Source organism: Agelaius tricolor, unplaced genomic scaffold (assembly GCF_023055355.1).
Source record: "Agelaius tricolor isolate 1412-34295 unplaced genomic scaffold, bAgeTri1.0.p SCAF_158, whole genome shotgun sequence".
NCBI lineage: Eukaryota > Metazoa > Chordata > Aves > Passeriformes > Icteridae > Agelaius > Agelaius tricolor.
In genome coordinates, this window is record NW_027269418.1 from 60,414 (window position 1) to 74,976 (window position 14,563).

The 14,563-nt window shown below is 52.4% G+C and overlaps 1 pseudogene; it reads right to left on the bottom strand.

Moving 5' to 3' along the window:
• Positions 1 to 3,724: 3,724 nt before the first annotated feature.
• The window catches only part of LOC139586973 (zinc finger protein 850-like), a 51,188-nt pseudogene continuing 40,349 nt past the window's right edge, over positions 3,725 to 14,563 (bottom strand).

The window sequence follows — 14,563 nt, forward strand, 5'->3', positions numbered from 1 at the left end:
CTTCTCATGGGATCAGAGCTACTTCAACATTTGCCTACTTTAGCATGGAGGTTTCTGCTGAACAGGTCATCTACCCATATTTTCAATTAGTTATAGGGAAAAAGAGAGTCTGATGTATCAATTACATCCTTCTCCATAGCTTTACAAGAGGATTTCAGCCCCAAGATCAAGACATCTCCTCATCCCTCCCATCTGGGACTCAACTTCCCCTTCACTGACCTCGGTGTCTTCATGTTGCCCCTCTGTGTGCCTGCAGTTTGTCCTTTTCTCTCACTGGAGGGAGGATGGAAGCACTGAAAGAGTTCATATCTCACCGGGGCCTGCAGATGGTTCCGTGCCCCCGGCCGGGCTCGGTGCTTGCGGCCGGAGCTGTTTTACGATGGAGGTTTCTGCAGCGGCTGCGCTGGGGCTGTGTCAGGATGGGCCGCGCTGGGGCAGGGCCAGGATCTCAGCAGCCAGGCCAGAGCACAGCAGCAGCGCGGCCGAGGCCGATGGCTTCTCCTGCCCCTGCCCGGGGCTTGCGGCTGAAGCCCAAGGGTGGCAGAATCTTGGCCGAGCCGGCCCGGCCCGGGGCTGCTCCTGGGGCCCGGCGGATCCTGGCTGGGCCCAGGCTGGCGGCGGGGCAGGGCTCAGCAGGGCCCAGATGTTCCCAACTGCAGCCATGGCCCGGCCCGGCCTCGGCCCCGCGGCCTCCCCTGCCCTGCCCGGCAGCCGATGGGGCCTGGTGGGGTCCCTGGGAAGGGGCCCGGCCCCACGGCAGGAGCTGCCCGGCCTTGCTGGAACCCTGGATGCTGAGAAATTTAAACTTTCTCTGCTGAAAGGCACAGACCTGCAAGAGAACACTGCATTTGACCTGAGGCTATGGAGAAGGCTTCCAAAATTGATCAATAGCATTGGGATTATGGGTGTGTAGTTGGTTAGAAGTGTATAATATCACAGAAAAATCTTAAGACTTCGGGGTTTTAGAAGATAATATTAAATATGAAGCCATATATATAGAGGTGTTAGGGTGGAGACAGCTTGTTCTTCTTTACCTTCTTCCTTCATCTTCACCTTCTTCTTCCTTCTTCTTCATGGGTTTGGGTGGTATTTTGTAATTGGACATAAAAGTCTGCATTGCAGGCTTCAAATGAACAATTACTTGGTTAAAAGGGAAAATAAATTAGATATCTTTTCTTAATTGGATAGTTTAGCCCCAAAAGACCTTGTAACAAGCTATAGTTAGCCATTTTGTGCCCTGCTAATGAAAGAGTGCAGACCTCATGCCTTAAGAATGTAACATGGGTAAGAAACAATAAACACCTGAGTCTGAACACGTACTGTCATCTCAAGTGCCTTCAATCCCAAGCCCAAGAGAAGTAGAAAAAGCAAGCAGAGAACCCACATGGCCCACCCTGGCTGAGATGGGGAGCTGGGCTGGCCTTGTTACCTCTTTGCCAGCCAGAAGGGAAAGAGACTCTCCCAGGCTTTCCCATCTTTACCATGTGTCTTCACAGAGGCGTGTACAGTTTCCTTACTGGTTTAACTGATTGTCAATTCTCAAAGATAATTACTCAGTGTTTTTTTGTCAGACGTGGAGGAAACTGCTAGCAGCTTCTTTCAGAACATCACTTCCATGATGCCAAACCCTCCCAACAGCACAGAGCCAAGAGCTCCTTTGTCCATATATAGTGCATATGTGCCCAAGTCCTCAAAAACGCTTCTTGGGAGATCTCTGGGCCCTTTCCAAGTTTTTTTCAACTGAAAGCATTCAGCTCAGAGTCTAAGAAAATCACCAGAGGACACAGCCAGCCTGACCTGTCTGTCCTTGCTACAGTTGTCTGGGACCAATCTTTGGAAATATGGAATTTGGGAGGCCAAATTCTAATTTTGGCCACGGACCCTGGACATGAAGGTTGGTTCTTCTCCATAGGAAGGAAGGAACAGAGCCCCAGTGTTTGCCAGGCAGAAGAGAGTGACCACCAGAGGACAAGGCCAGGTAGAGCTGGCAGGTTTTTTTCTGAGAGAAACTCTTGCATATAGGAAAATTTTTAGAGAGAATAACAATTTTGGCAATGGACATTTAAAAAGAGGGACAGTTCTTTCCATAGCAAGGAAAGCACGGAGCCCCAGTGTTCCAGGAGCTGATGAGAGGCAGCCCTTGACATCCCAACATCAGCCAGACCTGTCAGGGGACCCCTGGGAGGCCAAGCCAGCCAGACCTGTTCCATGTTCCCTCAGTTCCATGGGGCCCCACAGTGTCCCAATGGTCCCTTGCTTCCCTGAGGCCCTGAGGTGCCATAATGCCCCCTTGGTGACACCAGGCCCTGAAGGGTCCCAATGGTCTCCATGGTTCCATCAGGCCCCACAGAGCCAGAATGGTCTCTGGGTTCCATGAAGCCCCACTGTGTCACCATGGCCCCTTGGTTCCATGGGCTCCAGTGGTGCCACAAGGATCCCCTTGGTTCCATGAGGTCCCCACAGTGTCCCAGTGATCTCCATGGGAAGGGAAGGACCCAGCCCCAGTGTTGCAGGGGCAGCCACCAGAGGTCAAGGCCAGCCAGGCTTGATGGTACTGGCAGATTGTGCCTGGGAGCAATCCTTGGATATACAGAATTTTGGAGGTGGAATCCAATTTCAGACATGGACACCTGGAGGATAAGGATGGTTGTTTTCCATTGGAAAGAAACCATGGAACAATGATTCAACAGGGACATTTGGGGATCTATGGGGAGCATTGGGGATCATTTCTGGACCTTGTGACCCAACAGGAGCTCCTCTAATAAATGTTGCCTGAAGCTCCCACTGTGCTCATGACAGGAGCCCCTGTGAGTGTCTGGGACATCCTGGCTCTTTGGCAGCCTGGGGACTCCTGGGATGTCACCATGGGATGGCTGTGACTGCCTCTGACCACAGGGCTCTTTACCATCCTAGAAACCTCTCGGAGGTCTCCATGGAGCCCCTGTCTCTGCCTGTGACATTCCAGCTCTGCAACAGCCTGGAGATTCTTGGAATGTCCCCATGGAACCCTTCTGAGGGCCTGTTACAAATCTGATCCTTAGCAGGCAACCATCACCAGCCCCCTGTTGCTATGCTCAGTCCCTTGGCAGCTCCATGGAGACCCCATGCCAGGGGTGGTTGCCATGGCCACCAGGGCTGCCACCAGCTGGGATGCTCGGTTTCCACGGGCCGGGCTTCAACAATGGGATTCCCCAATTTCCTGCTCCTGCTAAAACCGCGCTGCCCTCACTGCCCTCCCGCCTCCCATGGAAAGGAGAAAAGGCAAAGATCCCGGGATGGGAAAAGAACAATTTATTGGGAACTGCAACGAGATAAAGAACAAAAAGGAACAAAAACAATATTGATAACAGAAGGGATAAGTAAAACTATTTACAGAGAAAACTACAACATCAACAACTAGTTCTTCCTGGCAATGTATTTCCTCCTGTCTGGAAAGGACACCCTTCTCCTCAGGGAGAGAGAGAGAGAGAGTCCCTTTCCTGCCCCTGGCAATGACCTGAAGTGGGAGTGAATGTAATGACAGGGCCATGGCCAGACCCTCATGTTCTCCAATCCCACATCATGTCATTGGCAGGGGCGGGAAAAGGGACAGGTGTCTTCCCAGCATGGATCACAGGGAACGTGGATCACCAGGGCTCTGAACAACGTGGGGTCTCCAATGGGGGATAAAGCTGGAGCAGTGCATTAAACTCTTCCTGCAGCTGAGGCATGTGCAGGGCTTCTTTTACTGGTGCCTCCGTTGGTGTCTGCTCAAGTGAGAGCTGCTGGTGAAGCTCTTCCCACACTGGGGACACTCGTAGGGCCTCTCCCCAGTGTGGATGCGCCGGTGGGTGACGAGGGTGGAGTTGTGCTTGAAGCTCTTCCCACAGTCGGGGCAGAGGAAGGGCCACTCATCTGTGTGAATCCGCTCATGCTGGAGGAGCTGAGAGCTGGTGTGAAACCTCTTCCCACACTCGGGGCACTGGTAGGGCCTCTCCCCTGTGTGGATCATTTGGTGGATGATCATTTGTGTCTTCCTACTAAAGGTCATCCCACATTCCCCACAGTTGTATGGCCTTTCCCCAGTGTGGATCCTCTGGTGGCAGATCAAGAGAGACTTCTGCCTAAAGCTCTTCCCACATTCCCCACACTCATAGGGTCGTTCCCTGGTGTGGGTCTTCTGGTGGGAGATCAGGTTAGAGTTCTGGCTGAAGCTCATCCCACATTCCCCACACTCGTAGGGCTTCTCCCCGGTGTGGATCCGCTGGTGCCTGATGAGGTGGGAGTTGCGCTTGAAGCCCATCCCACAGTCAGGGCAGCAGAAGGGCCTCTCATCTGTGTGGATCCACTCATGCAGGAGGAGATCGGAGTTGGTGTAAAATCTCTTCTGACACTGGGGACACTCGTAGGGCCTCTCCCTCTCCCCAGCGTGGATGCGCTGGTGGGTGATGGGGGTGGAGTTGCGCTTGAAGCCCCTCCCACAGTCTGGGCAGAGGAAGGGCCTCTCCTCAGTGTGAATCTGCTGGTGGCAGAGGAGACTGGAGCTGGTCTGAAACCTCTTCTGACACTGGGGACACTCATAGGGCCTCTCCCCAGTGTGGATGCGTTGGTGGATGATGAGGGCAGAGCTGCAGCTGAAGCCCTTCCCACACTCCCCACACTCGTAGGGCCATTCCCCAGTGTGGATCATCTGGTGGCTGATCAGGGTGCTGCTCTGCCTGAAGCTCTTCCCACACTCCAAGCACTTGTGGGGCTTCTCCCCATCGTGAAGCTGCTCATGGACCACCAGCTCTGAGCTCTGGCTGAAGCTCCGTCCACCTTCCTGGCTCAGGGTGGGTCTTTACTCCTCAGAGCACCCTGGGCTGTGTTTGGAGCCCCTCCTCTTGTGGGATCTCTGGGGCTTTTCCTCCCCATTGGATTCCTGTGTCCTGGAGCCACTCAAAATGGCCTCATCCATGAGTTTCTGCTGTGGGGATTTCTCCTCTCTGGTCTCCATGCTCAGCTCCTTCCTGGGGAGAGGAAGGCCAAGGAGAGGATGGGATTTGCCTCCGTGCCAGAGTGAAGGGGAAGGAGATCCCCCCAGTGCATCCCCAGCAGGACGGGGTTGGCAGCAGGGTTGTCCTGCAGCCGGGGGCTGTGCTGGGCTGGGAGATGGAGCAGGAGAGAGGGGGAAAGGGGCACTGACTTCCTCCTCACCTGCCTGAATGTCCCGGGGCTCCTTCCTCTTCCTTGCAGCCTCCTCCTCCATCTGGCAAAGGTTTGGGGATGTGAAATCCTGTTCTGGGAGGAAAGCAAGAGATGAGCGCATTGAATTTTTTACTGGTTTCAAGGCAAACCTGGGGGAGAGTCTAAACCAGAATTACAATTTCATAAGAAAAGAAGATCAAGGCAATGCTACAGAAACACTGCCTTAAACTGACAGAGTCAGGATATAACCTGACACCCTGTTGCTGGTCAGGCTGGTGGCAGCAGTCCCATTAAATGGTGGCTACAGTCCTGTTGGAGAGATGAACGTGATTCTGTCCAAGCAGTGATCCTGTAGAAGGGTCTGGTCTTCCTCTGAAGGTCCAGGGGTGGTTCTGGAGCTCTTGTCCTCTGGGAATCCAGTAGGCAAGCTGCTCCTGGTGTTGCAAGGCTCAGCTTATATGCAGGTAGGAATGCTTGGATCCTCCCCCTGGGCGGAGCATCCCACAATGGGAGGATGGAATTTGATCAGTCCTGCAGTGACACTCAATGGCCCATTCCCAGAAGATATCTCCCCTGGAGGGCGTTATCAGGGCTGAGTCATGGAAGAGATCAAGAACACTGCCCCACCTGTTTATAGCAGTTGATGAAGATGGGCATTGAAAACATGCATTTGGTTCCATCTTACACTGCAGCCTGAAACAGTGGGGGAATCCGTGCTCAGGGGGTGAACACCACCCCCCTTACCCAAACTGGCTCAGGTGTAAAACCCCCACCCTGGGAATGCCACACACACACAGGGGACAATGTCACACTTGCCCTGCTCCAGGGCAAATGGCATCTCTCTAATATTTTCTTAACCAGATTGCAAAATTATTTTGGCACAGTGAGTTCAGGGCACTGTTCTTTGACCCCAGTTGCCTTTGACAACAGCATGGTTCCTTCCTCTGAGGAGGTTGTGGGTCTCTCTGGAGGAACTCTTGGAAACTTGGATGCAGCTTCGTCTGAGCGACCTATGGGAGAACTGATGAGGAAAATGGCTGTTGTGGGAATGGAGTGTAAAGAAAATACTTTGTTGTCCCTACTTGAAAAGTTTAAAATCACTGGAGGAAATGGAGCAAATGATACCAGCAAGACTGACAAGGTTCATTCACCACATGGTGAGGAACACAAGGCTGCTAAAAGTCCCACAAGAATGCCAGCTCAAGTAGCTAAATTCCCAAATAACTACTGAATTCCCAGGCTTGGGTTTTTTGCCAAATGTGAGAATCATTATTCTCTTCATCCCTGTCACCTTTGTGACAGCTACACAGAGCTTTCCCTTCCTTTTAATAATATCTGTATTGGGCCGAATTTGCACTTTTCTTTAATTGTAACCTGCCAGCAGCTGAGCTGGAGCTGTGCAGGATCCAAGGAAACTTGGAATTGCCCCAGAATTGCTTCTATTGTCAGCCGGTGCTGCGGCGGCCGTGGGGCAGAGGGTTGGGAAAGGGGGGTCCGGGGTGGCAGTGGAGGAAATGCCGGGCCCGGGGGCTGAGCACAGGGCTGAGCACGCAGAGATGGTTTTGTTCTTGCTGAGCTCACACTGAGCCAAGGCCTGTCCTGCCCCTCATTCGGCCACGCTGGGGAGGGGCTGAGGGTGTGGGGGAGCTTGGGAGGGGACACAGCCAGGACAGGAGATCCCAGTGGACCCCAGGGATACCCCAGACCATAGGACATCATGATCAGTGCATGAAGTGTGGGGAACAAGGAGGAAGGGGGCACATTTGCAGTGAGGGTTTTGTCTCCCCAGGTAACACTTAGGCAGGATTGGGCCCTGTTTCGCCAGTGGGCAGGGCCCGCACCAAAGACACAGACACCAACTTAACTTAAGGAACAGTGTAATTTAGATAATGCAAATTTGCAAAAAATTACAAAAATATTAGGTAGGCAAAGCAAATAATCATTAGTCAATAATTCCAAAAGAGAAGATGTTGAAATGAGTATCACACAACTGTCCATTTCTGGCTGCAGGCTCTGGAGATTCTATCTCTGCCTTCAATCAGGGTTGCATTCCCTAAAGAATCCTGGTACCAAATCCTGCTTTCCAAGGCTGGAACAGTGTCTCAGGTTTAGCTGGGTGTGTATTCAATTACCCTCTGTTAAAGTTGGGGCAATTATCATCTGTTAATTGAGCAGTTTACTTTATCTCTTCCACATGAATCCTCCCTCCAGGGAGATATCTTCTGTTAATGGGCCATTGAGTGTCACTGATAAAAATTCCATCATCCCATTGTGAGAAGCTCTGCCCAGAGGGAGAAGCCAAGCAATTCCTACCTGGATATAATCTGAGAATGTGAACAACAGAGTCAGCCTTCTCCCACAAGATTCCCAGAAGAGCAGCTTTCAGCTCCACTGGATCCCAGAGGAAGACCAGGCCGATCGACGCCACAACTGGACCTTCAGAGGAAAACTCCACCCTTCCACAGGATCCCTGCTCCAACAGAACCACACCTGTCCCTGCAGGAGCACTGCAGCCACCATTTAACAGGAGTGCTACCAACACTCTGACCCACATGGTGTCAGATCGTATTCTTACTCTGTAAGTAGTTTTTAGTACTACTGCATTTGTATTTTTAATTTTCCTTCTGAAGAATTGTTATTCCTATTCCCATAGACTTTGCTTGACAGCCCCTTGTTTTGAAAATTATAATTCCAAGTGAAGGGATTAACATTTTCCATTTGAAGGGAGTCTCCTGCCTTCCTTAGCAGACACCTGTCTTTTCAAACTGACACAATGCCCTAGGACACCCAGGCAGGTGAGGAGGAAGTCAGTGCCCCTTTCCCCCTCTCTCCTGCTCCATCTCCCAGCCCAGCACAGCCCCTGGCTGCAGGACAACCCTGCTGCCAACCCCGTCCTGCTGGGGATGCACTGGGGGGATCTCCTTCCCCTTCCCTCTGGCACGGAGGCAAATCCCATCCTCTCCTTGTCCTTCCTCCCCCAGGGAAGAAGCTGAGCATGGAGACCCGGGAGGACAAATCCCCAAAGCAGAACATCGTGGAAGAGGCCATTTTGCGTGATTCCAGGGCACAGGAATCCAATGGTGAGGAAAATCCCCAGAGATTCCACAAGAGGAGGGGCTCCAAACCCAGCCCAGGGTGCTCTGAGGAGGAAAGACCCACCCTGAGCCAGGAAGGTGGACAGAGCTTCAGCCAGAGCTCAGAGCTGGTGGCCCATGGGCAGCTTCACAATGGGGAGAAGCCCCACAAGTGCTTGGAGTGTGGGAAGAGCATCAGGCAGAGCAGCACCCTGATCAGCCACCAGATGATCCACACTGGGGAATGGCCCTACGAGTGTGGGGAGTGTGGGAAGGGCTTCAGCTGCAGCTCTGCCCTCATCACCCACCAACGCATCCACACTGGGGAGAGGCCCTACGAGTGTCCTGAGTGTCAGAAGAGGTTTCAGACCAGCTCCAGTCTCCTCCAGCACCAGCAGATTCACACTGATGAGAGGCCCTTCCACTGCCCTGACTGTGGGAGGGGCTTCAAGCGCAACTCCACCCTCATCACCCACCAGCGCATCCACACTGGGGAGAGGGAGAGGCCCTGCGAGTGTCCCCAGTGTCAGAAGAGGTTTTACACCAGCTCTGATCTCCTCCTGCATGAGTGGATTCACATGGATGAGAGGCCCTTCCGCTGCCCTGACTGTGGGATGGGCTTCAAGCGCAACTCCCACCTCATCAGGCACCAGCGGATCCACACCGGGGAGAAGCCCTACGAGTGTGGGGAATGTGGGATGAGCTTCAGCCAGAACTCTAACCTGATCTCCCACCAGAAGACCCACACCAGGGAACGGCTTTATGAAGGTGGGGAATGTGGGAAGAGCTTTAGGCAGAAGTCTCTCTTGATCTGCCACCAGAGGATCCACACTGGGGAAAGGCCATACAACTGTGGGGAATGTGGGATGACCTTTAGTAGGAAGCCCCAAATGATCATCCACCAAATGATCCACACAGGGGAGCGGCCCTACCAGTGCCCCGAGTGTGGGAAGAGGTTTCACACCAGCTCTCAGCTCCTCCAGCATCAGCGCATTCACACGGATGAGAGGCCCTTCCTCTGCCCCGACTGCGGGAAAGGCTTCAAGCACAACTCCACCCTCGTCACCCACCGGCGCATCCACACTGGGGAGAGGCCCTACGAGTGTCCCCAGTGTGGTAAGAGCTTCACCAGCAGCTCTCACTTGAGCAGACACCAACGGAGCCACCAGTAAAAGAAGCCCTGCACATGCCCCAAGTGCAGGAAGAGCTTCACGCACCGCTCCAGCTTTATCCCCCATTGGAGACCCCACGTTGTTCAGAGCCCTGGTGATCCATGTTCCCTGTGATCCATGCTGGGAAGACACCTGTACCTTTTCCTGCGCCTGCCAATGACCTGATGTGGGGTTGGAGAACATGAGGGTCTGGCCATGGCCCTGTCATTACATTCACTCCCACCTCAGGTCATTGCCAGGGGCAGGAAAGGGACTCTCTATCTCACTCTCCCTGAGGAGAAGGGTGTCCTTTCCAGACAGGAGGAAATACATTGCCAGGAGGAACTAGTTGTTGATGTTATAGTTTTTTCTGTAAATAATTTTACTTATCCCTTCTGTTATCAATATTGTTCCTGTTCCTGTTTGTTCCGTATCTCTTGCTCTTCCCAATAAATTGTTCTTCTCCCAGCCCGGGATCTTTGCCTTTTCTCCTTTCCATGGGAGGTGGGAGGGCAGCGAGGGCAGCGCAGTTTTAGTGGGAGCAGGAAATTGGGGAATCCCATTCCTGAAGCGCGGCCCGTGGAAACCGAGCATCCCAGCTGGTGCCAGCCCTGGTGGCCATGGCAGCAGCCTTGGGAGCGGGTCCCTGACTGGGGCTGTGGGAACCTCTTCCCTCTGGTGCCCAGGGACAGGAGTGGAGGGAGAGGCTGCAGCTGAGTCGGGGCAGGCTCAGGTTGGATGTTAGGAAAAGGTTTTTGTCCAGTGGCTGCTGGGGCCCTGGCCAGGCTCCCCAGGGAAGGGTCCCAGCTCCAGGGCTCTCTGAGCTGCAGCAGCATTTGGCCAGCGCTGCCAGGCCCAGGCTGGCATTGTTGGGGTGTCCTGTGCAGGGCCAGCAGTTGGACTGGAGGATCCTGATGGGTCCCTCCCAGCTCAGCCAATTCTGTGCTTCTGGGATCCCATCAGCCTGGGGATGGGGCTGCCAATGGTTGCCATGGCAACAGGCTCTGGCTGCAGGCCTGAGCTGGTGTCCATGGCAACCACCCCTGGCATGGGGTCTCCATGGAGCTGCCAAGGGACTGAGCATAGCAACAGGGGGCTGGGGATGGTTGCCATGGAAACTGACCATAGCAACAGGGGGCTGGTGATGGTTGCCATGGAAACTGACCATAGCAACAGGGTCCTGGTAATGGTTGCCTGCTCAGGATGAGATTTGTCACAGGTCCTCAGAGGGGTTCCATGGGGACTTTCCAAGAGTCTCCAGGCTGTTCCAGAGCTGGAATGTCACAGGCATGGACAGGGGCTCCATGGAGACCTCCCAGGTCTTTCTGGGGATGGTAAAGGCCCTGTGGTCAGAGGCAGTCACAGCCATTCCATGGTGACATCCCTGGGCACCTTGCGCTGCAAAGGCACCCATCTGTCACAGGCACTCACGGGGGCTCCACGGTGACATCCCAGGAGTCCCCAGGCTGCCAAAGAGCCGGGATGTCCCAGACACTCACAGGGGTTCCTGTCATGGGCACAGTGGGAGCTTCAGGAAAAAGCTTTATTTCTTTTTTGGAGAAACTCCTGCTGAGACATGAGGTGGAGAAATGACACCCAACAGCCACCATGGATCCTCAAACCCCTGCAGGACCCCTGGACTTCTAAAATTCCTCGTTTGGCCTCCTAGGGACTGTCTCACAGGTCCCACTGAATTTAACATGTCAAGGGCCACTTCCCATCTGACCGTGAAGCACTGGGGCTCTGTGCTTTTATTCCTATGGGAAAGAACTGTCTTTCTTGTCTAGGCGCCCATGGACAAAATTGGGATTCTGCATCTAAAATTCCCTATATCCAAGGGTTACTCCCAGACAAAATCTGCCCGTACAGTCAAGTCTGGCCAGCCTTGGCCTCAGGTGACTGCCTCTCATCTGCCCCTGCACCACTGGGGCTCACTTGTTTCCCTCCTATGGAGGCCATTGTGACACTGCAGAGCATTGTGGAACCAATGGGCCATGGTGACACTGCAGGCCCTTGTGGAACCTGTGACACTGTAGGAACTTGTGGAACCAAGGGGAACATTGTGACCCTGCAGGGTACCATGGATCCAAGGGGCCACTGTGACACTGTGGGGCCTTGTGGAAGCAAGGACATCTTTGTGGCTCTGTTAGGCCGCATGATCCCAAGGGGCCAGTGTGAAGCAGCAGGGCTTTGTGGAGCCAAGAGGCCATTGCTGCATTTCAGGGCCTTGTGGAGCCAAAGGGCCGTTGTGATCCTGCAGGGCACTGTGGATCCATGGAGAGCATTGTGGCATTGCAAGGCCCCATGGAATCATGGACACCATTGTGACCCCGCAGGGCCCCATGGAGGGAAGGGGCCATTGTGACACTATGGGAACTTGTGGAACCAAGGGAATCATTGTTGCACTACTGGACTGCAATGGAACCAAGGGGCCAGAGCAAAGCAGCAGTTTGCGAGTTAGCCTGGCTGTAACTCAGAGTCAGCCAGATTTTACCCCGGAAGAACTGGGCGTGAGTTTCAAGCCCTGGGAATCATTTGTTTAACTTAGGGTGAGCTTGAGAGTTCCCCAATAAGCCTTTGGTGTTTCTATGCTAACTTGTCCAAGTTCTATTCTCCTATTGGTTACTTGTTTCCCTTATATGGAAACAAGGATTGTTCCAGAGTGTGCTATCCCCAAGTGTCTATGTTGTTGCTTCCCCTTTTTCTCAGGTCTTCGGATCCTGCCCCTTGTACTGTGCTCAATTTCTCCATGTTTATTGTTTTTCACCCTGTTATTAAAGTTCTTTTTGGGCAACTCCATCGAACCCACACCTTTTCATTTTCCCCACCCTGGCCCTGAAGTCAGGGAACCAGAGAGGTTTGTCACAGCCTCCCTCATTGTGACCTTTGGTGGCCAAACAGGGACCATGACACTCAGGGCTCCCTGTGTCAGTCACGCCAGCTGGGGTTAGCTGATGGATAGGCCAGCGCTCCCTGGGATTTTGGATTGTGCCCGGCTCAGTGGATTCATTGTTGCTTTGAGGGACCTTGGCCAGGATCAGCAGGGACAGCGACAGCTTCACCTGCACAGGATTGCAGGTGGGTTTGGGGAAATGCAAGACATTTATTGCCCATTTTGCCACTGTGTTTTTACAACATGCACCCACGTCCCATAATTGACTTGGGGTCCTCCGGTGGCTCTTCCCCATAAGGCAGAGAAAGAGAAAAATGGGCAGCCAGATGTCCAAAGTAGAAAGGAGCATATATAGGTGCTTTAATTCTCACAGATCATGACCAAATATTTTCAAAGAAGAAATTAAAATCAATCATGAGGTGGATCATTAAAAATTTTCCATATGCCTCTGCTCATGAAATCCATATCACTGAATTTTGGGACTCAGTGGGAGTTAAAATACACAACATTTTGATCAAAATGGACCCCATTGCATCCCACATGCTCCCCATCTTCCACACCACCATTCACCAGCAAGCAGTGGGTTGAAAACTCAATCCGTTGGTCACTCCTAACTCGGGACCTCCCCTCAAACCTGCCTTTCTCAGACCTTCCACAATGGTCCAAGATGGCAATGGCCACGCTGTCTTGGAGCATCATGCCCTGGAGACTCAGGACGAAAGGAGCCTGAATGTGGCTCGGGAGCTCGACCATCCTCCCTCCATCTTGGCTCCTCCACTTCCTGCTATCACAACCTTCTCTTCCGCCCTGAACGAACCTCCAGACTCCACCCCCTCAACTGCGGGTCACGCCCCCACTGTCAATCATTCCACCTCCACCCTGGGCCATGCCTCCAGAACTCCACCCCGGAAGTCCGCCGTCCTAAATCAAGGCCCGGAGCGCCTGAAAAAATGGCAGTGGCCTTTGCCTCACCCTCCAGCAACAATATAACCCCATGATCAAAGATACTAAGCCCAACTGTCACACTATTTCTGATCCAAATGTTTCTGCTCCAAGTTATTCTTCCTCCCCAGAAGACAGTTTGGATTCCCCAGAGCCACCTCGCCCCTCAGCCCCAAAAGATCCCTAGGAAAGGATCCAGAAAGAAGCAGTTAAGGAAGGAGACTGGCAAATAGTCTTGAAACTCCACATTGCCCTGGTATGTTATGAAAGAAGGGGGCAGAATCCCTGCTATCAGCCATTGGTTTACAGGGAAACCAAGGATCTGTGTAGGGCAGCTAAAGACCATAGGAAGGACTTACCTTGTTTTAATGGCCTAATGAGGGCCATGTTTACAGCACATGCTTTAACCCCCTATAATTTAAATTATATCATGACCAGGTGGTTGTCACGTACAGAATACACCCTGTGGGAAGGGGGATGGAAGTGTTTACTAAATCAATTAATAGCAGACTATGCTAATAATGAGGCAAGGACAGAATTGACAATCAGCCATCTAGCTGGAGAAGGACAACACAGCCTACCAGATGATCAAGCAGCAGGTATCCCCAGAGAAGTATTGGATGATATCAAAGAGATGGCTTTGAAAGCTTTAATCCAGGTATTGGATGGTAGCACCCCCAATTTGGACTGCCTTGGGTGGCTGCAGCTAAAGCTTTAGGGCAATCAGACCATCCTGGGTGCCTGTTAAGTAAGCAAACCAGTGCTGCCTCCCTCACACTGAGTGACTGCTCTCAGACACAGAGACCATCAGACACGCCACCGTGCAGAACAGCGATAGAGTTTTTACTCTGGGCACATGGGCATGGCTGTGTAGACTCTGAGGGCATGTGCTGCATGAACCTCTCCAGCCACAGCGAGTCAATGCACAAGAGCATTCAAGTACTGAAGAAAGGGTTCAGGAATCTTCAAGTGGAAAACAAAGACTGGGTCAAAAAACTCATCCAATCTAAGGGACTAAAGGGTTGGATGATGTCTAGCTAAAACAGGACGATCAATTATCTTAGTGGTTGTTGTTGTATTGTTAATTGTCCCATGTTTGTTTGGATGCTTTTAGAATGTCTTACAAAATACTTTCAGTTCCATCTTTGTGTTAAAACAGAAAAAGGGAAGATACCCAACACAGGCTCCTCATGGAGTCCTTGGAGGAGAGAATTGGAGGCCAGGATGGCACAAAAACCTCTCAGAGACTCAATGAAGGTAGGAAAATCCTTGAAACTACCTAAAAGTATTCTTAAATCAATAAAGTACCTTAAAAATCTTGAGTATCTAAAAGTATT